Consider the following 20,343-nt stretch of genomic DNA (forward strand, 5'->3'; position numbering starts at 1 on the left):
ACCAAAAAGTCTCAAGCCATTCTTGAGTTCAGGGGTATGTGCCTCAAGTGTGTGAAGACTTCCTCTGGTGGAATGGGCGGATGGGTATGAATTGTTCCAATGTAGATGAAGGAAAGTAAAGCAGGCCATGTGGAGTGCTTAGAGTTTGGTTAGACAACAAAAATGCCAAAGTCATCCACTGCATTCTGAGACATTGCCAGCCATCTTGACTCTGTCCTGCCACTGGACTATGATGACTCTGGAGGAGAGAGTGAGGCTGACAATTTTGTGCAACTTTACCTTACTTAGACCCAATTTAAGCACGAATCAAAAGATATCACTAATAATACTACAAATAACGATAATCTTAGCAGACTAAAAGCCAGTAAAATAAAAAATGTCGATTCTACTTACCAAAATACGAAACAATTCTTTTGTAGAGTTACAAAAAAATAAAAACAAAATTGATCTGAAAGAACAAAAGGTACAAAAAATCAAGGGAATCAATGAAAATAAAAAGTTGTACCAGATCTCAAATTGTATTATAAAGTGGTAATCATGGAAAGCATCTGACACTCGTTAAGAGATAGAGTGAAGGATCTGTGGAATAGATTAGGTAAACAATATAGAGTGATACGTGATCATAGTACTTGATCTAGTATTTGACAAGCCCAAAGATTCACATTTTTGGCATAGGTACTCATTATTCGAAAAAAAAAGTAGCTGAGAAAATTGAGAAGCAGTTTGGGAGAAACTAGATATAAATTATCACTTCCCATTATCTAACAAGGTAATGTCAAGTTGTATACATAATTTGGACATAATGAGTTGTATGAAGAACAGGGAAACATAGATAATTTTACCTATCAGATCTATGGAAAAGGGAATAATATATAACTAAACAAGACATAAGGAGTATCACAGAAAATAAAATGGATAAGTGTGATTGCATGAGACGAAACAAAAGTTTGCACAAATACAACCGATGCAGCCAAGACTGGAAAGAGATCAGGGAACTGGGGGGAAAATATGCCAAATTTCTCTGATAAAGGCCTCATTTTTCAAATAAATAGGGAACATAACCAAATGTAAAAAATACTTTTCATTCTTCAATTAATAAATGGTAAGAGTATATGAACAGTCAGGTTTCAGAAGTAAAAGAAAAAATGTTTTAAATCACTACTGATTATGGAAATATGAATCAAATCACTGTTTGGTGCCACATTACACTTATAATATTAGATAATATGACAGAAAATTAAAAAATTACAACTTGGTAGGTAGTCGAAAAGTTTAGATAGTAATGCATCTAATGATGGTGAAATTGTGAACTAGCCTAACTTTGAAAACGAGTTTCAACTATGCAAAAAAAAACAACTATAAAACTGTGCATACCCATTGATGCATCAATATCACTAATAAGACTGTAACTCAAAGATATCAAAGAAAAAGATAAATTTGCTATATGTACAAAATTGTTAATAGCAGCTCTTTTTTTTTTTTGTGGTGGCAGTAAAGGCTTGAAAATTGAGGAGAAGCCCATGAATTAGGAAATGGCTGAACAAGGTATGATATATGCTTGTGATAGAGTATTATTTTGTTATAAGAAATGATGACCATGATGGTTTCAGAAAAGCCTGGGAGACTTTTGTGAACTGATGCAAATTGAAATGAGTAGAACAAAGAGAACCTTGTACACAGTAAGAACACTATTGTATTTTACCAACCATGAATTGATTAACCTTAGCTATTTTTATCAATACAATAATCCAAGACAATTTCAAAGGAATTAATATGAAAAATCTTATCCACCTCTACAGAAATAACTGATGGAGTATGTCTAAGTGCTGATTGAAGCATAATTTTTTAACTTTATTTTTCTTGCTTTTATGCGACCTGGCGACAATCAAAATGCTTTGCATGATTTCACTTTTATAATTTATATCACATTTCCTCCCTTCTTAACACATGGGCAAGGAGTTTGAGGGAAGGAAGGAATTCAGAACTCGGAGTTGTTTTATAGAATGTTAAAAATTTAAAAAAAAAATTTCCTGGGGCAAAGTAAGCATGCCATTTGAGAGTTATCTAGTTATGTATAGAGAGGCTCATCAATTTTGCCACTAACAAATGGGTTCTTTACTTACAGCAACCCATATAACAAACTGGGAAGAATAAGTACTCAGAGTCATGGCACAGAGTATCAACGAACTCTTACCCTTGTTGAACTGATCGTACTTTTTCAGCGACAGGGTTAAAGTAGTGGAAAAAGAGGTAGAGAATCATAAGTAACAGAAAATATTTAGACCAAGTAAATATTTTAGATAATTCTGATACTTGTATTCTAAATGTGAAATCATTAAGCAATAGCCAAAGCATTGCTAGAGTGCTGACGAAATTGAAATACATATATATTGATCTCTTCCATGGAAATGAAACCATAAGACTTGAGGAATCTCTTATGACATTCTGCTTTGTAAGGAAAAGCAAAGAATTAGTTGAATTAATTTCATTATATAGTAAACGGCAATAAACTTTATTTGGAGGATACATAGTTATCTTATCTTTCTTTTCTCATACAGGGTGATACTTAAAAAATACCTTTCAAATAATTTGTAATTTATTTTCTGCAAATTTCAGAGGATAAAATGGAGAAACTCTTTGAAGAAAATTGGCAAGGTGCCCAGAAATGAAATACATACTTACACTGATGCGCTGTGACTGTGATCAAAATCATAGGAAACAGTGAAAAGCATAGGAGAAAATGTGACATCAAATGAAGAAATGAAACCAAAACACATAAATTATTCAGAAAATTCCTTCCTGTATGTAGTGGAGTTTGTCATGAATTTGACATTCATTAAGCATCAATTATGTACAAAGCATTATGTAAAGTACTTGGGGATAGAAAAAGATATATTTCAAACACTCCTTGCCCTCGAAGAGCTTAAATTTGATTTGAGAGTTTAAGACATACACACATTTCAAAGTAGAGAATATTGGAAGAAAAAAAGAGATCTAGGAAAATTACTTTAGGAAAAAAAGTTTAGAAACAAAAATTTAGCGGGGGACAGAGCCAGGGTGGTGGAGAAACAGCATGGATTTTCTAGAGCATTCCTGCCAAGTCTAGCCAAATAACTGTAAAAAATGACTCAAATTCTGAAGCTGCAGAACCTACAGAATGACAGAGTGAAGCAAATCTCCAGCCCAAGACATCCTGGAAAGTTGCCAGGAAGTGTCTATCATGCCATGATGGGAGCAGAGTGCAGTCCACAGTGGGTTTCCAGTGCACAGAGGGGACCTGAGAAGGGTTGTGGGGACAGAATCTCTCCCACCTCACTACATGATTTGAAACTCTGAGAATCAATTGGAAGGTCAGTGGGAAAAGGCAGTGTGACCAGTGCACGTGAGAGGAGTGGTCCAGCGTCAGCCTTATGGTGGCAGAGGGGGGAGGAGGCAGAGGAACCCACAGCAGCTACAGCAGCAGAAAGGGCAACTGGAGCCACTGTTTGTGAAGCTTTAGGCCCACAGATTGTGGAAAGATCAAGTGACTGACAGTAAACCCTTCACTCCCATTGGAAGCAGAGAACTACCTTGATAAGGAGCTCAAAAGTAAAGTAAATGGCTGGGAAAATGAGCAAAAATGGGAAAAAGAATCAGACTATAGAATCTTACTTTGATGACAAGGAAGATCAAAGCATATAAACAGAAGAAAACAAAGCCAAAGCTCCTCCACCAAAAGCCTCCAAGAAAAGTAGGAATTGGTCTCAAGTCATGGGAGAGCTCAAAAGGGATTTTGAAAATCAAGTGAGAAGTAGAGCAAAACTTGTGGAGAGAAATGAGAGTGATGCAAGAAAATCATGAAAAACGTGTCAACTGCTTACTAAAGGATACCCCAAAAATGTTGAAGAAAATAACACTATTAAAATAGACTAACCCAAATGTCAAAAGAGATCCAAAAAAAACAAGGAGGAGAAGAATGCACTAAAAAGCACAATTGGCTAGATGGAAAAGGAAATCCAAAATCTCACTGAAGAAAACAATTCCTTAAAGATTAGAATGGAGCAGATAGAAGCTAAAGACTTTAGGAAAAGTAAAGAATTTATGAAACAAAACCAAAGGAATGAAAAAATAGCAATGTGAAATATTTCATTGGAAAAAAACAACTGACCTGGAAAACAGATCCAGGAGCGACAATTAAAAATTAAGGGGCTATCTGAAAAAATATTATAAAAAAAGAGCCTCATTATCGTCTTTCAAGAAATAATCAATGAAAACTGTCCTGATGTTCTAGAACCAGAGGGTAAAATAAATATTGAACGAATCCAATAATCATCTCCTGAAAGAGATCTGAAGGAAAAAAAAAAACTCCTGGGAATATTCTAGCAAATTCCAGAGTTTCCACGTCAATGAGAAAACATTGCAAGCAGACAGAAAGAAACAATTTTAGTACTGTGGAAACACAATCAGTGTAACACAAGATCTAGTGCCCTTCTCCATTAAGGGATCAAAAGTTTTGTAATATGATATTCCAGGAGGCAGAGGAGCTAGAATTAAAACCAAGAATCACCTACACAGCAATATTAAGTACATAATACTTCAGGGGAAAAAATAGCCATTCAATGAAATAGAGGACTTCCAAGCATTCTTGACGAAAAGACCAGAGCTGAAGAGAAAATTTGACTTTCAAGCACAAGAATCAAGAGAAGCATGAAAAGGTAAACAGGAAACAAATCAAAAGGGACTTACAATAGTTGAATTGTTTATAATCCTACATGGAAGGAAAATATTTGCAATTCGAGATTTTTCTCAGTATTTGGGTAGTTGGAGTGATTATATACACATAGACAGAAGGCAAATGGTGAGTTGAAAAAGAAGCGTTCATATCTAAAAAAATAAAGTTAAGGGGTGAGAGATGAATATATTGGGAGGAGAAAGGGAGAAATGGAACGTGGAAAATTATAACTCATAAAAGAGGCAAGGAAAAGCTTTTTCAATGGAGGGGAAAGGGGAGGAGGTGAGAGGGAAAAAGTGAAACTTACTCTCATCACATTTGACTTAAGTAGAGAATAACATGCACACATAATTTGGTATGAACATCTATCTTACGCTACAGGAAAGTAGGGGAGAAGCAAGATGTGGAGGGATGATAGAAGGGAGAGTAAAAGGGAGGTGGAGGTCATTAGAAGTAAACACTTTTGGGGAGGGACAAGGTCAAAAGAGAGAATGGAATTAATGGGAGATAGGATAGGATGGAGGGAAATATAGTTAGTCTTTCACATGTCTATTATGGAAGTCTTTTGAATAACTACACATATATAACCTATATTGAATTGTTTGCCTTCTCAGTGGGGACGGGTGGGGAAGGAGGAAGGGATGGAAGTTGGAACTCAATGCTTTAAAAACTAATGTTAAAAACTGTTCATGCATGCAACTGGGAAATATGAAATACAGGTAAAGAAATAGCAACTGGGAAATATGAAATACAGGTAAACAGATATAGAAATCTATCTTGCCCTACAAGAAAATAGAGGAGATGGGGACAAGGGAAGGGGAGGGTGTGACAGAAGGCAAGGCAGATTGGGGGAAGGGGTAGTCAGAATGCACAGTGTCTTGGGGTGGGGGAAGGGAGAGACGGGCAGAAAATTTGCAACTCAAAAATCTTGTGTAAATGGATGTTGAACACTAAATATAAATACATTTTAAAAAGTAAAATTTGTTCTGTAAAAAAAGAAACAACATTTTAAAATTATGGAACTCTGAGAAGTCTGTAGTGGAGATATTGTGACTGTCAAGAAAAGAGTTATAAGGTACAGGATTCAAGAACAACTGAATATCATCAGAAAAAGTAAAAATGGCTCTAACTTGACAGTAATGGTTCGGTGCAGCTATATCTGTATGTAGTCAGATGTTTGTTAGAGCAAAGGTCAAAATCAACATCAAAGTAGAACAAACATTCTTAATCTGACATTTGTGAATAGATTTCAGAAAGTCCACGTACTTGGATAGGGAATAGTACATATTTATTTCAATACTTTTGATTTCCTTTGGAATCCCATATGCTTTTTCAAATTAAAAACATCGCTTTGAGAAATCTATAGTTTTATCAGATTGCTAAATGGGCCAATAACACATATTCATGCAACAGGTTAAGAATACCAAAGAAGAAAGATAAAGGTGAGAGGATAGCGCATACAATTATAATTCTGGCTTAACCCGATCAAACTGACTATTGACATTGAAAAAATAAGTAGATAATAGTGAATCCATCAAATCTGATTGATATTTCTTTTTTCCCCAAGTTCATTAATTTATTTGTTTTCTGTTTTCAACAATCACTTCCATAAATTCCAATATTTTTCCCTCTTCTTTCCCCCTCTCTACCCAAGATGACATGCAATCTTATATAAGTTCTTTGAATACATCCCTATTAAACACATTTTCACGTTAGTCATTTTGCAGAGAAGAATTAAAACAAATGGGACAAACCACGAGAAAATGAAAATAAAACATAACAAAGGAGAAAATAGTCACTTCATTCTGCATTCTGACTTCACAATTTTTTCCTCTCGTTGTGGATGGCGTTTTGCATTATGAGTCCTTCAAAATTGTTTTTATGTCCTTACATTGCTGTGAAGGGCTAAGTCTATCGAAAAGAGTCCTCACACATTGTGGGTATTTCAGTGTATAATATGCTCCTGCCTCTGCTCATTTCACTCAGCATCAGGTCAGATCAATCTTTCCAGGTTTGTGTGTGTGTGTGTGTGTGTGAAGTTCACCTGTTGATCAATTCTTATAGCAAAATAGTATTCCACTACATTCATATAGCACAACTTGTTCAGCCATCCCCCAATTAATGGGCATCCCCTCTATTTCCAGTTCTTAGACACCACAAAAATAGGTGCTATAAATATTTTTGTACATGCGGATCCTTTTCCTACTTTTATGATTTCTTTGAAATACAGACCTAGAAGTGATATTGCTGGGTCAAAAACTATGCAAATTTTTATAGACTTTTGGGCATAGTTTCAAATTATTCTCCAGAATGCTTGGATTAGCTCACAGCTTCACCAACAATGAATTAGTGTACCCACTTTCCCACATCTCCAACATTTATCATTTTTCTGTTTTCTCATGCTAGCCAATCTGATAGATTTTGATATGGTATCTCAAAATTGTTTTAATCAGCATCTCTCTAATTAAGAGTGATTTAGAATAGTTTTTTCATGTGATTGTAGATACCTTTACTTTCTTCCTCTGAAAACCTCCTGTTCATATCGTTTTACTATCTATCAATTGGGAAATCATTTTACTCAGTTCTCGATATAATTTTAGAAATGAGCACATATTTTGGAGAAATTAGATGTAAAAATGCTTTTCCACTTTTTGGCTTCCCTCCTAAGCTTTGTTGCATTGGCTTTGTTTGTGCAAAAATTTCAATTTAATATAATCAAAATTATCCATTTTGTCATTCATTTTGTTAATGTTTATTTCTTTATTTTAATTTTCATTAATCACTTCCACAAAATTTTGAGTTCCAAATTTTCTCCCATCTCTCCCCTATCCCACCCCATTATGCCTTGCATTGTGATTACACCTTCAATATGCCCTCCCATCTATCACACCCATCACTTCCCTTATCCCTTTCTTCTCTCTTTTTTTGTAGTGCAAGATAGGTTTGTATACCCCATTACCTGTACTTCTTATTTCACAGTTTTATGCAAAAACAGTTCTCAACAAGCATTCCTAATACTTTGAATTTCAACTTCTCTCCCTTCTAGAATACATTTTTGGTAGTTTGATTGGTATGGCACTGAACAAGTAAATGAATTTAGGTAGAATTATAATTTTTATTACATTAGTTTGGTCTACCCCTGAACAATTGATTTTTTTTTCCTCAATGATTTAAATATGACTTTATTTGTGCAGAAAGTGTTTTGTTACTATGTTCATACAGTCCCTGGGCTTATTTTGGCAGATAGACTCCCATGTATTTCACAATGTTGGCCATTAAAAGGAATTTCTCTTTCTTCCTTTGCTGTTGTGCTTTGTGAGTAATACATAGAAATGCAGATGATTTCTGTGAGTTTATTTTGTACACTGCAACTTTCCTAAAGTCATTATCTCAAGTAGATTTTTTTATTTGCATCACTAGGATTCTCTAAGTATATCATCATATAGTCTGCCAAGAGTGATAACTTACATTTTTTGCCTATTCTGATACCTTAAATTTATTTTCCTTCTCATTGCCAAATCTAATATTTCTTGTACCATATTGAATAACAGTGATAACGGACTTCTTTGTTTCACCCTACATCTTGTTGGCCATTCAGCTGTCTTATTTCCATTGCATATAATCCTTGTTAATGGTTTCAGGCAGATACTACTTATTATTCTAAGGAAGGTTCCATTTATTTCTATATTCCTCAATGTTTTCAATAGGAATGGGTGGTGTACTTTGTGAAAAGCCTTTTTTGCATGTATGAGGATAATCGTATGGTTTCTGTTAGTTTTGTTGTTGATATGATTAATTATGCTGATAGTTTTCCTAATGAATAAGCCCGGCATTTCTGTTATAAATGCTACCTTATCAAAGTATATAACCCTCATCATAATTTGCTGTAATCTTTTTGGTAATACCTTATTTAAATTTTTTTGTCTGTATTCGTTAGGAGAATTGGTCTATAATTTTCTTTCTCTGTTTTGACTCTTCCCAGTTAGATATCAGCACCATGTCTGTATCATTAAAAGAATTTGTTTGGACTTCACCAATTTTCCCAAATAGATGATATAGTACTGGAATTAACTGTTCTTTAAATGTTTGATAGAATTCACTCGTAAATACAACAAATATTGTAAATATTCATCCGTTTCATTAAGATTGTCAAACTGATGAGCATACAGTTGGACAAAATAGTTTCCAATTATTGTTTTAATTTCTTTTTCATTGGAGGTGAATTCATCCTTTTCACTTTTCATGATGATTATGTGGTTCCTTCTTTCTTTTTTGTTAAATGATATTGACCAAAGGGTTATCAATTTCATTTTTTCTTCATAAAACCAGCTCCTAGTTTCATTTATTATATCAATAGTGTTCTTAATTTCAATTGTATTTATCTCTCCTTTAATTTTTCTATCTAATGTGTCATTTAATGGGAATTTTCAATTTGTTTCTTTTTTTAGCTTTTTCAGTTGCATGCCCAACCCGTTGATCTTTTCTTGTTCAGTTTTATTCATTTAAGCATTCGGAGATATAATATTTCTTTTAAGAACTGCTTTTTTTGAATCACATAAATTTTCGTATGTTGTCTCATTATTGCCATTCTCTTGAATTAAATTATTGATTACTTCTATCATTTGATGTTTGACTCACTCATTCTTTAAGATTTGATTATTTAGTTTCGAATTAATTTTGTACAATATTTCCATGGCCTTTTATTACACATAATTTTTATTTCATCATGATCTAAAAAAGATGCATGGCCTATCTCTGCCTTTCTGAACTGGATTGTGAGGATTTTATTCATTAGTAAATGGTAATTTTTGTGTATGTGCTATTTACCACTGAGAAAAAGTTATATTCCTTTCTATCCCCATTAAGGATTTCTCCAGAGATCTATCATATATACATTTTCCAGAATTCTATTCACCTTCTTAACTTCTTTCCTTTTCATTTTGAGGTTAGATTTATCAAGTGCAGAGAGGGGGATGTTGAGGTTCCCCCACTAGTATAGTTTTGCTGTCTATTTCTTCCTAAAATTTCCTTAACTTCTCCTCTAAGAATCTGGAGTATTATATGGGTAGTATATGTTTAGTAATTTCGAAACTTAACTGAGTTTCTTATTCTCTCCTTGAAGCAAATCAGACGAGAATAAAACTCAGTCAATCCTCATCTCCCTCCCTTCTTTCTCTCTACTTTAATATCACTTTGTGGCTCCTCATATGATGTAAATTACCCTTTTCTGCTTCCTCCTTTCCTCCTCTCCCTTTCCCCTCCTTAATTAGATTTTTCATCATCACATCAGTTAATTTATATTCACACTATGTATCGATGTATAACTCTTTTATTATTTCCATTTCTATTTTACCCTCTGGTTCTAGAATATCAGGTAAGTATTCTTGATAATTTCTTGGAAGATTGTGTCCAGGCTCTTTTTTTTCTTCCTTTTCAGGTAGACCAATAATTTTAAAATGAACTCTCCTGAATCCGTTTTTCAGATCAGTTGTTTTTCTAATGAGATATTTCAAATTGTTTTCTCGTGTTTTTCTTCATTCTTTTGGTTTGGTTTTATAATTTCTTGCTTTCTCAAGTTCATTAGCTTCCATCTGATTCATTCTAATTTTTAAAGAATGATTTCCTTCAGTGAACTTTTGAAACTCTTTCTCCATTTGACCAGTTCTACTTTTTAAAAGCATTCTTCTCTTCATTGGCTTTTTGGATCTCTTGCAATTTGGGGTAGTCTATTTTTAAAGGTTTTTTTTCAGCATTTTTTGACCTCCTTTAGCAAGATGTTGACTTGTTTTCTTTGATTTTCTTGCATAGGTCATTTCTCATCCCAGTTTTTCCTCCATCTCTCTTTCTTGATTTTCAAAATCCTTTTTCAGTTCTTTCATGATATGTGACCACTGCATATTGTTTTTGGAAGCCTAGACCTTGCTGTCTTCTTCTGATGGCATGCCTTGTTCTTCCTCATCTGAAAGAATGGAAGAAAATACCTATATGCCAAGAAAATAACATTCTATAGTCTTATTTTGGGGATTTTCCCCTTGAGGACATTTTCCGAGACAGTTACTTAACTTTTGCATCCTTTGTCAAGTGGAGAGTATACTACCTTCAGTTTCAGAGGTTTTGTGCAGCTTTTCTCTGAGATATCTATAGGGACCTATAAGTTCTTAGTTCCTCCAAGGTGGTACAATCAAAGGACAGAAGTTTACTCCTCTTCTGTCCTGTGCTCTGCTCTTTGAGAAACCAAAAGCACTCTTTTTTTTTGCCCTGGAATGCAGGTACAATTCCCTCTCTATAACCACACCAGCTCTACCATGCCAGCACTCTTCCTCACCCCAGGACCACCACTCAGAACTGAGACCCAGATCAGTTGCTCGATGTCCCCAGGCTCTTTAGTTAGAGAATTGCAAAAGCGGATGGTACTGCCACAGTAGCTGTTGCCACCCTGGGGCCAGTGCTGGGCCAGATGACACTCCTTTCTCACCCAGATGAAAGAGCTTTCTTACTGACCTTTGAAGCCTGGCTTTGGCTTTTGTAGATTAAGAAATCTTGGAAACTACAGCAGCTACCCACGATTCTTCACCCTCAATTCTGCTCCAGTCCTCTCCATGTATAGATCACCCTGGGCTATGCTCTGCTCTGAGACCTTTCCTGTAAGTCTTCTAGGGATCTTGGGATGGTAATCTTTTCAATTTCTCATTCACCATCTTGGCTCTTCTCACCTTAACTCTTTTCAATGTCATAATAAATACATAATTCTTTAGATTAGCGAGTACCATCGATCCATGTAGGGATGTAAACAGTTTGTCCATATGAAATAACAAGTTGTTTTGTTGTCTTTGTTTTTGCTGTTTACCTTTTCATGTCTCTCTTGAGTCTTGTATTTAAAGATCAAATTTTCTACTAAGCTCTGTCCTTTTCATCAGAAAGGTGTGGAAATCCCTTATTTCACTGAATGTTCATCTCTTTGCCTGAAAGATTATGCTCAATTTTGTTGGGTGGTTGATCCATGATTTTAGCCCAAGCCACTTTGCCTTCTAGAATATCATATTACAATCCCTCTGATCTTTTTATGTAGAAGCTACAAGGTCTCATGTGCTCTGGATTGTAGTTTCTCAATATTTGAAATATTTCTTTTTGGTTGCTTACAGCATTTTCTCCTTGACCCTATAATTATGGAATTTGGTAACAATAATGCTTGGCATTTTCAATTTGGAATCTGTTTCTGGAGGTGATTGCTGGATTCTTTCAATGACTATTTTGCCCTATGGATCTAGGACCACATGGAAGTATTCCTTCATGATTTTTTTAAATTTATCAATTTTATTTATTTTCAGTGTTCTGCAATCACTACCATTTAACTTAAATTTTTCCCCTCCCTCTCCGAGATGGCAAACAATTTTATATAGGTTCTTCACAAACATTCCTATTGAATACATTTTCACCATAGTCATGCTGTATAGAAGAATTAAAATGAATGGGAGAAATCACATAACAAACCAAAATCTAATACAAAAGAAAATGATCTACTACATTCTGTGATTGAATTGCATAGTTCTTTCTCCGGATGTGGAAGGCATTTTGCCTTAAAAGACCGTTGGGAATTTTTTCAAGTCCTTGCATCTCAGTGAATTTTCAAGTGTACCAGAAAAATCTCTCATGCACTTTGACCATTATTGTGTAAAAAATTCTCCTGGTTCTGCTCCTTTCACTCAGCATCAGACAATATATAAATCTTTCCAGGCCTCTCTGAAGGCGTCCTGTTCTTCATTTCTTGTACCACAATAGTATTCCATTACATTCATATAATATACTTTGTTCAGCCATTCCCCAATTGGTGGACATCTCCATGATTTCAAGTTTTAACCACCACAAAGAGAGTTGCTATAAATATTTTTGTACATGTGGGACCCTTTCCCATTTTTTTGATCTCTTTGGTATACAGTACTCAAAGCGATATTGCTGGGGCAAAGGGTATGCATATTTTTTTGTCCTTTGAGCATAGTTCCATGTTGCTCTCCAGAATGGTTGGATTAACTCAACCAGCAAAGAATTAGTGTTCCAACTCTCCCACATCCTCTCTAGCATTTATCATCTTCTTGTTCTGCCATGTATGCCTATCTGATAGGTGTTATGTGGTATCTAAGAGTTGTTTTGATTTGCATCTCTCTAATCAAAAGTGATTTAGAGCATTTTTTCCTATGACTATAGATACCTTTAATTTCTTCCTCTGAAAACTGCCTGTTCATGTCTTTGACCATTTATCAATTGGGGAATGACTTGTATTTTTGTACATTTGTACATTTTGTATGGTTCTCTATATATTCTAGTAATGAGGCCTTTGTCAAAACATTAACTGCAAAATTTTTTCCCAGTTTTCTTCATCCCTCCTAATCTTGGTTGCATTGGATTTGGTTGTGCAAAAACTTTTCAGTTAATGTAATCAAAATTATCCATCTTGCACTTCATAATGCTTTCTACCTCTTCTTTAGTCAAAAATTCTGCCCTTCTACATAAACCTGATAGATATACTATTCCTTGATCCACCAATTTGTCCATAGTACTTATGTTTATACCTATATCATGTACCCATTTGGAATTTCTTCTTGTGTACCGTATCAGCCATGGGTCTGTGCCTAGTTTCTGCCACACTGTAATCCAGTTGTCCCAGGAATTATTGTGGAACAGTGAGTTCTGATCCCAGAAGCTGGGTTACTTGGGTTTATCAAAGAGTAGATTAATATATTCATTGCCTTCTGTGTCTTGAGTACCTAGCCTATTCCATTTGTATACTCCTCTGTTTCTTAGCCAATACCAAGTAGTTTTGATAATTGTTGCTTTATAATACAATTTGAGATCTGGTAGTACTAGATCACCTTCCCTAGCATTTCTTTTCATTAGTCCCCTTGATATTCTGGACCTCTTGTTTTTCCAGATGAATTTTGATATTATTTTTTCCGATTATAGCAAATAATTATTTGATTGTTTGGCATGACACTGAATAAATAGATTAATTTAGGTGGAATTATCATTTTTATTATATGGACTCCGCTTACCCATGAGCAACTGATGTTTTTCCACTTATTTAGAGCTGAATTTATTTGTTCAAAACGTGTCTTGTAATTATGCTCATATAGTCCCTGGGTTTGTTTTGGCAGGTAAACTTCCAAATGTTTTATAGTGTCTACCCTAGCTTTAAATGAGATTTCTCTTTCTATCTCTTGCTGTTATGCTTTGCTACTAATAGTTAGAAATTCAGAAGATTTCTGAGTTTATTTTGTAACCAGCAACTTTGCCAAAGTTGATTATTATATCAAGTAGTTTTTTTTCTTGAATCTCTAGGATTCTCTAAGTATATCATCATAACATCTGCAAAGAGTGATAACTTAGTTTCTTCTTTGTCTATTCAATTCCTTCAATTTCTTTGTCTTCTCTAATTGCTACAGCTAACATTTCTAGTACCATATTGAATAACAGTGGTGATAATAGAAATTCTTGTTTCACCCCTGATCTTATTGGAAATGCATCTAGCCTATCTCCATTGCATATAATGCTGGCTGGAGGTTTTAGGTAGATACTGTTTATTATTTCATGGGAAGTTCCCCATAGTTCTATGTTGTCCAGTGTTTTTAATAGGAATGGTTGTTGTATTTTATCAAGAGCTTCTTCTGATTCTATTGAGATAACCATGTGGTTTTTGTTAGTTTTGTTCTTGATATGATCGATAATGATCATCGTTTTCCTAATATTGAACCAGCCCTGCATTCCCGGTATGAATTCTACTTGACCTTGATGTATTATTCTTGTGATGAATCACTGTATTCTTTTGGCTAAGATCTCATTTAAAATTTTTGCATCTATATTCATTAGAGACATTGATCTATAATTTTCTTTCTCTGTTTTGTCTCTTCCTGGTTTAAGCATCAAAACCATATTTGTACCATTAAAAGAAATTGTGAGTACTCCTTCTTCCCCAATTATCCCAGATAATCTCTGTATTATTGGAATTAACTGTTTTTTAAATGTTTGATAAAATTCACTTGTATATCCATTCTGACTTGGAGATTTTTTTCTTAGGGAGTTCATTGATGGCTTGTTCAATTTCTTTTTCTGAGGTGGGGTTGTTTATGTATTCTACTTCTTCTTCTGTTAATCAGGGTATTTTATTTATTTTTTTAATACTCAGCCATCTCATTCAGATTGTCGAATATATGAGCATAAAGTTGGGTAAAATAATTTATAATTATTGTTTTAATATTCTCCTCGTTGGAGGTTAGTTCAGCCCTTTAATTTTTAATACTGGTAATTTGGTTTTCTTCTTCCTTTTTTTTAAATAAAATTGACCAAAGGTTCATCAATTTTGCTAAGTTTTTTTTAAACCAACTATTAGTTTTGTTTATTAGTTCAATAGTTTTCTTAATTTTAATTTTATTGTTCTGTCCTTTGATTGTCAACATTTCTAATTTGTTATTTACTTGGGGATTCTCAATTTGTTCTTTTCTAGCTTTTTCAGTTGCATGCTCAATTCATTCATCTCCTCTTTCTTCTTTTTTTATTCATATAGGCATTCAAAGATGTAAAACTTCACCTAAGAACCACTTATGCAGTATCTCATAACATTTGGTAGGTTGTGCCATTATTGTCCTACTCTAAAATGGACTTGTTGATTGTTTCTATGATTTGTTGTTTAACCCACTCCTTCTTTAGGATTACATTATTTAGTTCCAATTAATTTTTGGTTTTTCTTTCCTTGGCCTTTTATTACATGTAACTTTTATTGCATTATGATCTGAGAAGGATTCATTAGTTATCTCTGCCTTTCTGCACTGGATTGTGAGGTTTTTATGTCCTAGTATGTGATCAGTTTTTGTAAATGTGCCATATACTCCTGAGAAAAAACGTATATTCCTTTCTATTCCCATTCAATTTTCTCCAGCGACCTATCATATCTACCTTATCCAGAGTTTTATTTACCTCCTTAACATCTTCTTTGTTTATTTCAAGGTTAGATTTATCAACTTCTAAGAGGGGAAGTTTGAGCTCCCTTACTAGAATACGTATGTTGTCTATTTCTTCCTATAGCTCCCTCAACCTCTCCTCTAAGTATTTGGATGCTATACCAGTTGGAGCATACATATTTAGTAATGATATTGTTTCATTATCTTTGGTGTCTTTTAGCAGGATACAGTTTCCTTCCTTATCTCTTTTGATTACATCTATTTCTTCTTTTGTTTGTTTGAGATTAGGATTTCCACCCCTGCTTTTCTTACATCAGGTGATGCACAATATATTCTGCTTCAACATTTTACCTTTACTCTGTGTGTACCCCCCCATTTCAAATGTGTTCCTTGTTGGATTATGGCTTTTAATACATTCTTCTATCCATCTTCATTTTACAGGAGAATTATCCCGTTCACATTCACAATTACGATTACAATCTGTGTCTTTCCCTCCATCCTCTTTCTCACCGTTTATGCTTTCAGTTCTCCCTTCTCCCTTCTCCTCCTTAATAGAGTTTTCACTTTTGACCACCACCTCCTGCAGTCTTCCCTTTCTTCTTTCAGCCCCCCTCTTTTTTACTCTCCTTGACCCTTACTACTTCTTCCCTCCCTTTTGGCCTCCCCTCCCCTTTCTTCCCCCTTACCATCCTACTGTCTATACAGCTAGTTACATTTATATACTTAATGAAGTTTATTGTTCCCTCTTTGAAACTAATCAGAGGAGAGTACCTCGTAAACAATGCTCATCTCCCTCCCCTCTTTTCCTCTACTGTAATATAATTTTGTACTTCTTCCTGTGATGTAATTTGTAATTTTCTGCCTCCTCCTTTTCACATCTCCTGTTAAAATCTTTTCGCATGCTTGAATCACATTTTTATCATCACATCATTTACTTTATACACGTTTCCTTTATTTATATCATTTTTATACTTCGTAACTGATATAGAATTCTCAAGATTATTAAGTATCATCTTCCTTTATAGGGAGGTAAACAGTTTGCCCAGATTGAGTAACATGTTTTCCTTTTCCCCTGTTTAACTTATGTTGCCTCTCTTGAGACCTGCATTTGAAGATCAAATTTTCTATTGAGTTGTGGCCTTTTTTTCAGGAAGGTCTGTAAAACCCTTATTCTGTTGAATGTCCATCTCCTTGCTGGAAATCTTATGCTGAACTTTGCTGGGTAATTGATCATTGTTTGTAGTCCCAGCTTCCTAGCCTTACGGAACATCATATTCCAATTCCTTCAATGTTCTAATGTGGAAACTGCAAACTTCTTTGTGATCCCCACAGTAACTCCTCGATATTCGAGTGGCTTCTTTCCAGTTGCCTGTAGCGTTTTCTCCTTCACTTAATAGTTCTGGAATTTGGCAACAATATTTCTTGGCGTTTTTAATTTGGGATCCCTTTCACAAGGTAAACAGGGGATTCTTCCAATGACTAGATTCTCTCAATCTAGTACTTCTGGGTTGTTTCCCTTGATGATTTCTTGGAAGATGTTGTCCAGACTCTTTCTCGAAGGCCAATAATTCTTAAATTTTCTCTCCTGGATTTATTTTCCAGGTCAAGTGTTTTTCCAATTAGATATTTTGCATTTTTTCTATCTTTTCATTCTTTGTATTTTGTCTGACTGATTCTTGATGTCTCATAGAGTCATTAGTTTCTACTTGCCCAATTCCAATTTTATCAAATTATTTTCTTCAGTTAACTTTTGCATCTCTTTTTCCATCTGTCCAATTATTCCTTTTGAGAAATTACTTTCTCCAGTTAGTTATTTATTTCCTTTTTCAATTTTCCCAGTTAGGTTTTGTGATTCCTTTTCCACATCTTCAATTTTCCTTTTTAAAGTGCTGTTCTTTCATAGAATTCTTTTTTTCCATACTTTTAAAATCATTGGCCAGTTTTTGTTCTATTTCTTTCTTCAGCAGTTTCAGGAGTGCTGTTTGTGTATGCGAGCAGTCCATAGTCCCTTCTGAGGTTTCAGATGGGAGTAAGGTCTCAATACTGAACTCTTTGGTACTCATGTTTTGATCCTTGTCGCCATAGAAAGATCCTATGATCTTTTCCTTCCTCCTTTGCTTTTTCTGTATGACGAAGAGGCTTTGTTTCTTGCGGACTCTGGTTCTTTCAGCTACAAGCTGGAGAACCAGGTGTTGAGCTGCTGGTGTGAGAAAACAAAGGCAGGTGTCTTTTTTTGCTTTTGTTTTGCATTTCTCTGGGGCTAACTTGTTAAGTGTGGGGGAAGGGTGGTCTGGTCACAGGAGATCTCCTCAGGTGAGGTAGAGCAAAGGCAAGTGTAGCACCTAGTGATTCTGGCTGCTGTATTGTCTTCCCTTTTCCCCTCTAGCACTGAGGTACACCTGGATCCTAGTGTGTTTCCACTCCCTTGAAATTCCTCTCCTGTTTCACCTCAGTAAGAGAAATATTCTTTAACAATTTTCCTAGCCTCAAGTGCTAAGAGACTGTTTACCCCTTCTGTTGATCCCACTGATCCAGGATTTTTCTGGGGAAATATTTTATAGTTCTTTTGAGGGAAACAAGGAGAGGGGGACAGAGCATTTACTGATCACTCCACCATTTTGGCTCCAAGGAATTTCAAGTAGGTGACTTACAGACTTTGATCTGTGGGCTAAAAGTCACAGCAGCAGCTGTGGTTGATACCTGGGGCTCAGGGGCTGTCACTCTCTTGGCTCCCGCTAATCTCCTGACCTGGGCTGCCACTCCTCTGTTTCTGCCATGCTGCTGCTGCCTGAGGCTTCCCGGGGTCTTTTCTGTTTGGCTGTGCCATGGTGGGATGAGCTGTGCTGTGTTCTGTGGGCTCACCCGCATGGAACATTTCTTTCCTGTTGACCTTTCAGTCTGTCCCAGTCTGTGAATCTGCCACAGTCTGTCTCCTAATGGATTCCACACCTCTAGAATTTAATCAGATTCTCTTTTTAGAGGTATCTGAAGGAGTTTGTCTAAGAGGTTAGGTGAGTAGCTACTCTCACTCTGTCATCTTGGCTCCGCCCCCTTCCTTTATGGTTTTTGGAAGATACTGTCCAGTCTCTTTTTTTTCCTTCATGACTCTACAGTTGACCAATTAGTTTAGATTTGATCTGCATGTACTTTCCAGGTCAGTTGTTTTTCCAGTCACATATTTTATGATTTCTTCTATTTCTTTTTAATTCTTTAGATTTTGTTTGACCCCTTCTTGATACTTGATAGAATAATTGGCTTCTGCTTTCCTAATTCTTATTTTTAAAGAATTGTTTTCTTCAGTTAGCTTCTTATCTCATTTTCCACTTAACAAATTGTTCCTTTCAAAGAATTAATTTCTTGAGGTAGATTTTGTACCTCCTTATCAATTTAGGAAAATACACTTTTTCTTCTTTTTTAAATATATAATTTATTTATTTTCAGTTTTCGGCATTCATTTCCACAAAATTTTGAATTTTCTCCTTGTCTGTCCCTCCACCTAAGTGGATATTCCAATTACCCTTTCCTCCAATTTGTCCTTCTTTCTGTCACACACACCCTCTTTTATCCCATTCCTTTTTTATTCTGTAGGTCAAGATAGATTTATAAACCCCATTACATATATATATATATATATATATATATATATATATATACTATTTCCTAGTTGCACTTAAAACTGTTTTTGACATTCATTTTAAAGATTTGAGTTCCATATTCTCTCCCTCCTTCCCTCCCCATCCACCTACATTAAGAAGGCAAGCAATGTGATATGACTGATACTTGTGTAGTCATGCAAACACTTCAGTAACACTCATGTTGTGTAAGACTAGATATATTTCCCTCCATCCTGTACTGTCCTCCATTTATTCTGTTCTCTCATTTGACCTGTCTCTCTACCAATGTGTTTGTTTTTGATAATCCCTTCCCACAATTGGCTGTCCCTTCTATTATCCCTCCTCTCTTCTTGTTTTCTCCCTAATTTCTTGTAGGGTAAGATACACTTCAATACCCAATCAAGTGTGTGTGTTATTCCATCCTGAGATCAAATACTGTAGAAACATATTCAGTATAACACACGATTTAGCAGCATTTTCACTAAAGGACTGAGGGGCTTTACTAAGTCCCTATATTTTCTCTTTCATGTTTACCTTTTCATGCTTATCTTGACTGTTGTATTTGAAAACCAAATTTTCTATTCAGCTCCATCCTTTTCAACAACAATGCCTGGAAGTATTCTATTTCATTGAAATTCCATTTTTTTCCCCCTGAAGTATGATACTCACTTTTTCTGTATAGGTGATTCTTGGTTTTAATCCTATCTCCTTTGACCTTTGGAATATCATATTCCAAGCCCTTTGATCCCTTAGTGTAAATGCTGCTAAATCTTGTGTTATCCTGATTCTGTTTCTACAATATGTGAATTGTTTCTTTCTGGCTGCTTATAATATTATCTCTTTCACCTTGGAAATTCTCGAATTTCACTACAATATTCCTAGAAGTTTTCCTTTTGAGATCTCTTTCAGCAGGTCATCAATGGATTTGCTCCATTTCTATTTTACCCTCTGGTTCTAGAATATCTGGATTGTTTTCCTTGATAATTCCTTGGAAGATGTGTTCAAGGCTCTCTTTTTGATTATGTTTTCATGTAGTCCCATAATTTTTAAATCATTTCTCCTGAATCCT

Source organism: Notamacropus eugenii, chromosome 3 (genome assembly GCF_028372415.1).
Source record: "Notamacropus eugenii isolate mMacEug1 chromosome 3, mMacEug1.pri_v2, whole genome shotgun sequence".
NCBI classification, from domain to species: domain Eukaryota; kingdom Metazoa; phylum Chordata; class Mammalia; order Diprotodontia; family Macropodidae; genus Notamacropus; species Notamacropus eugenii.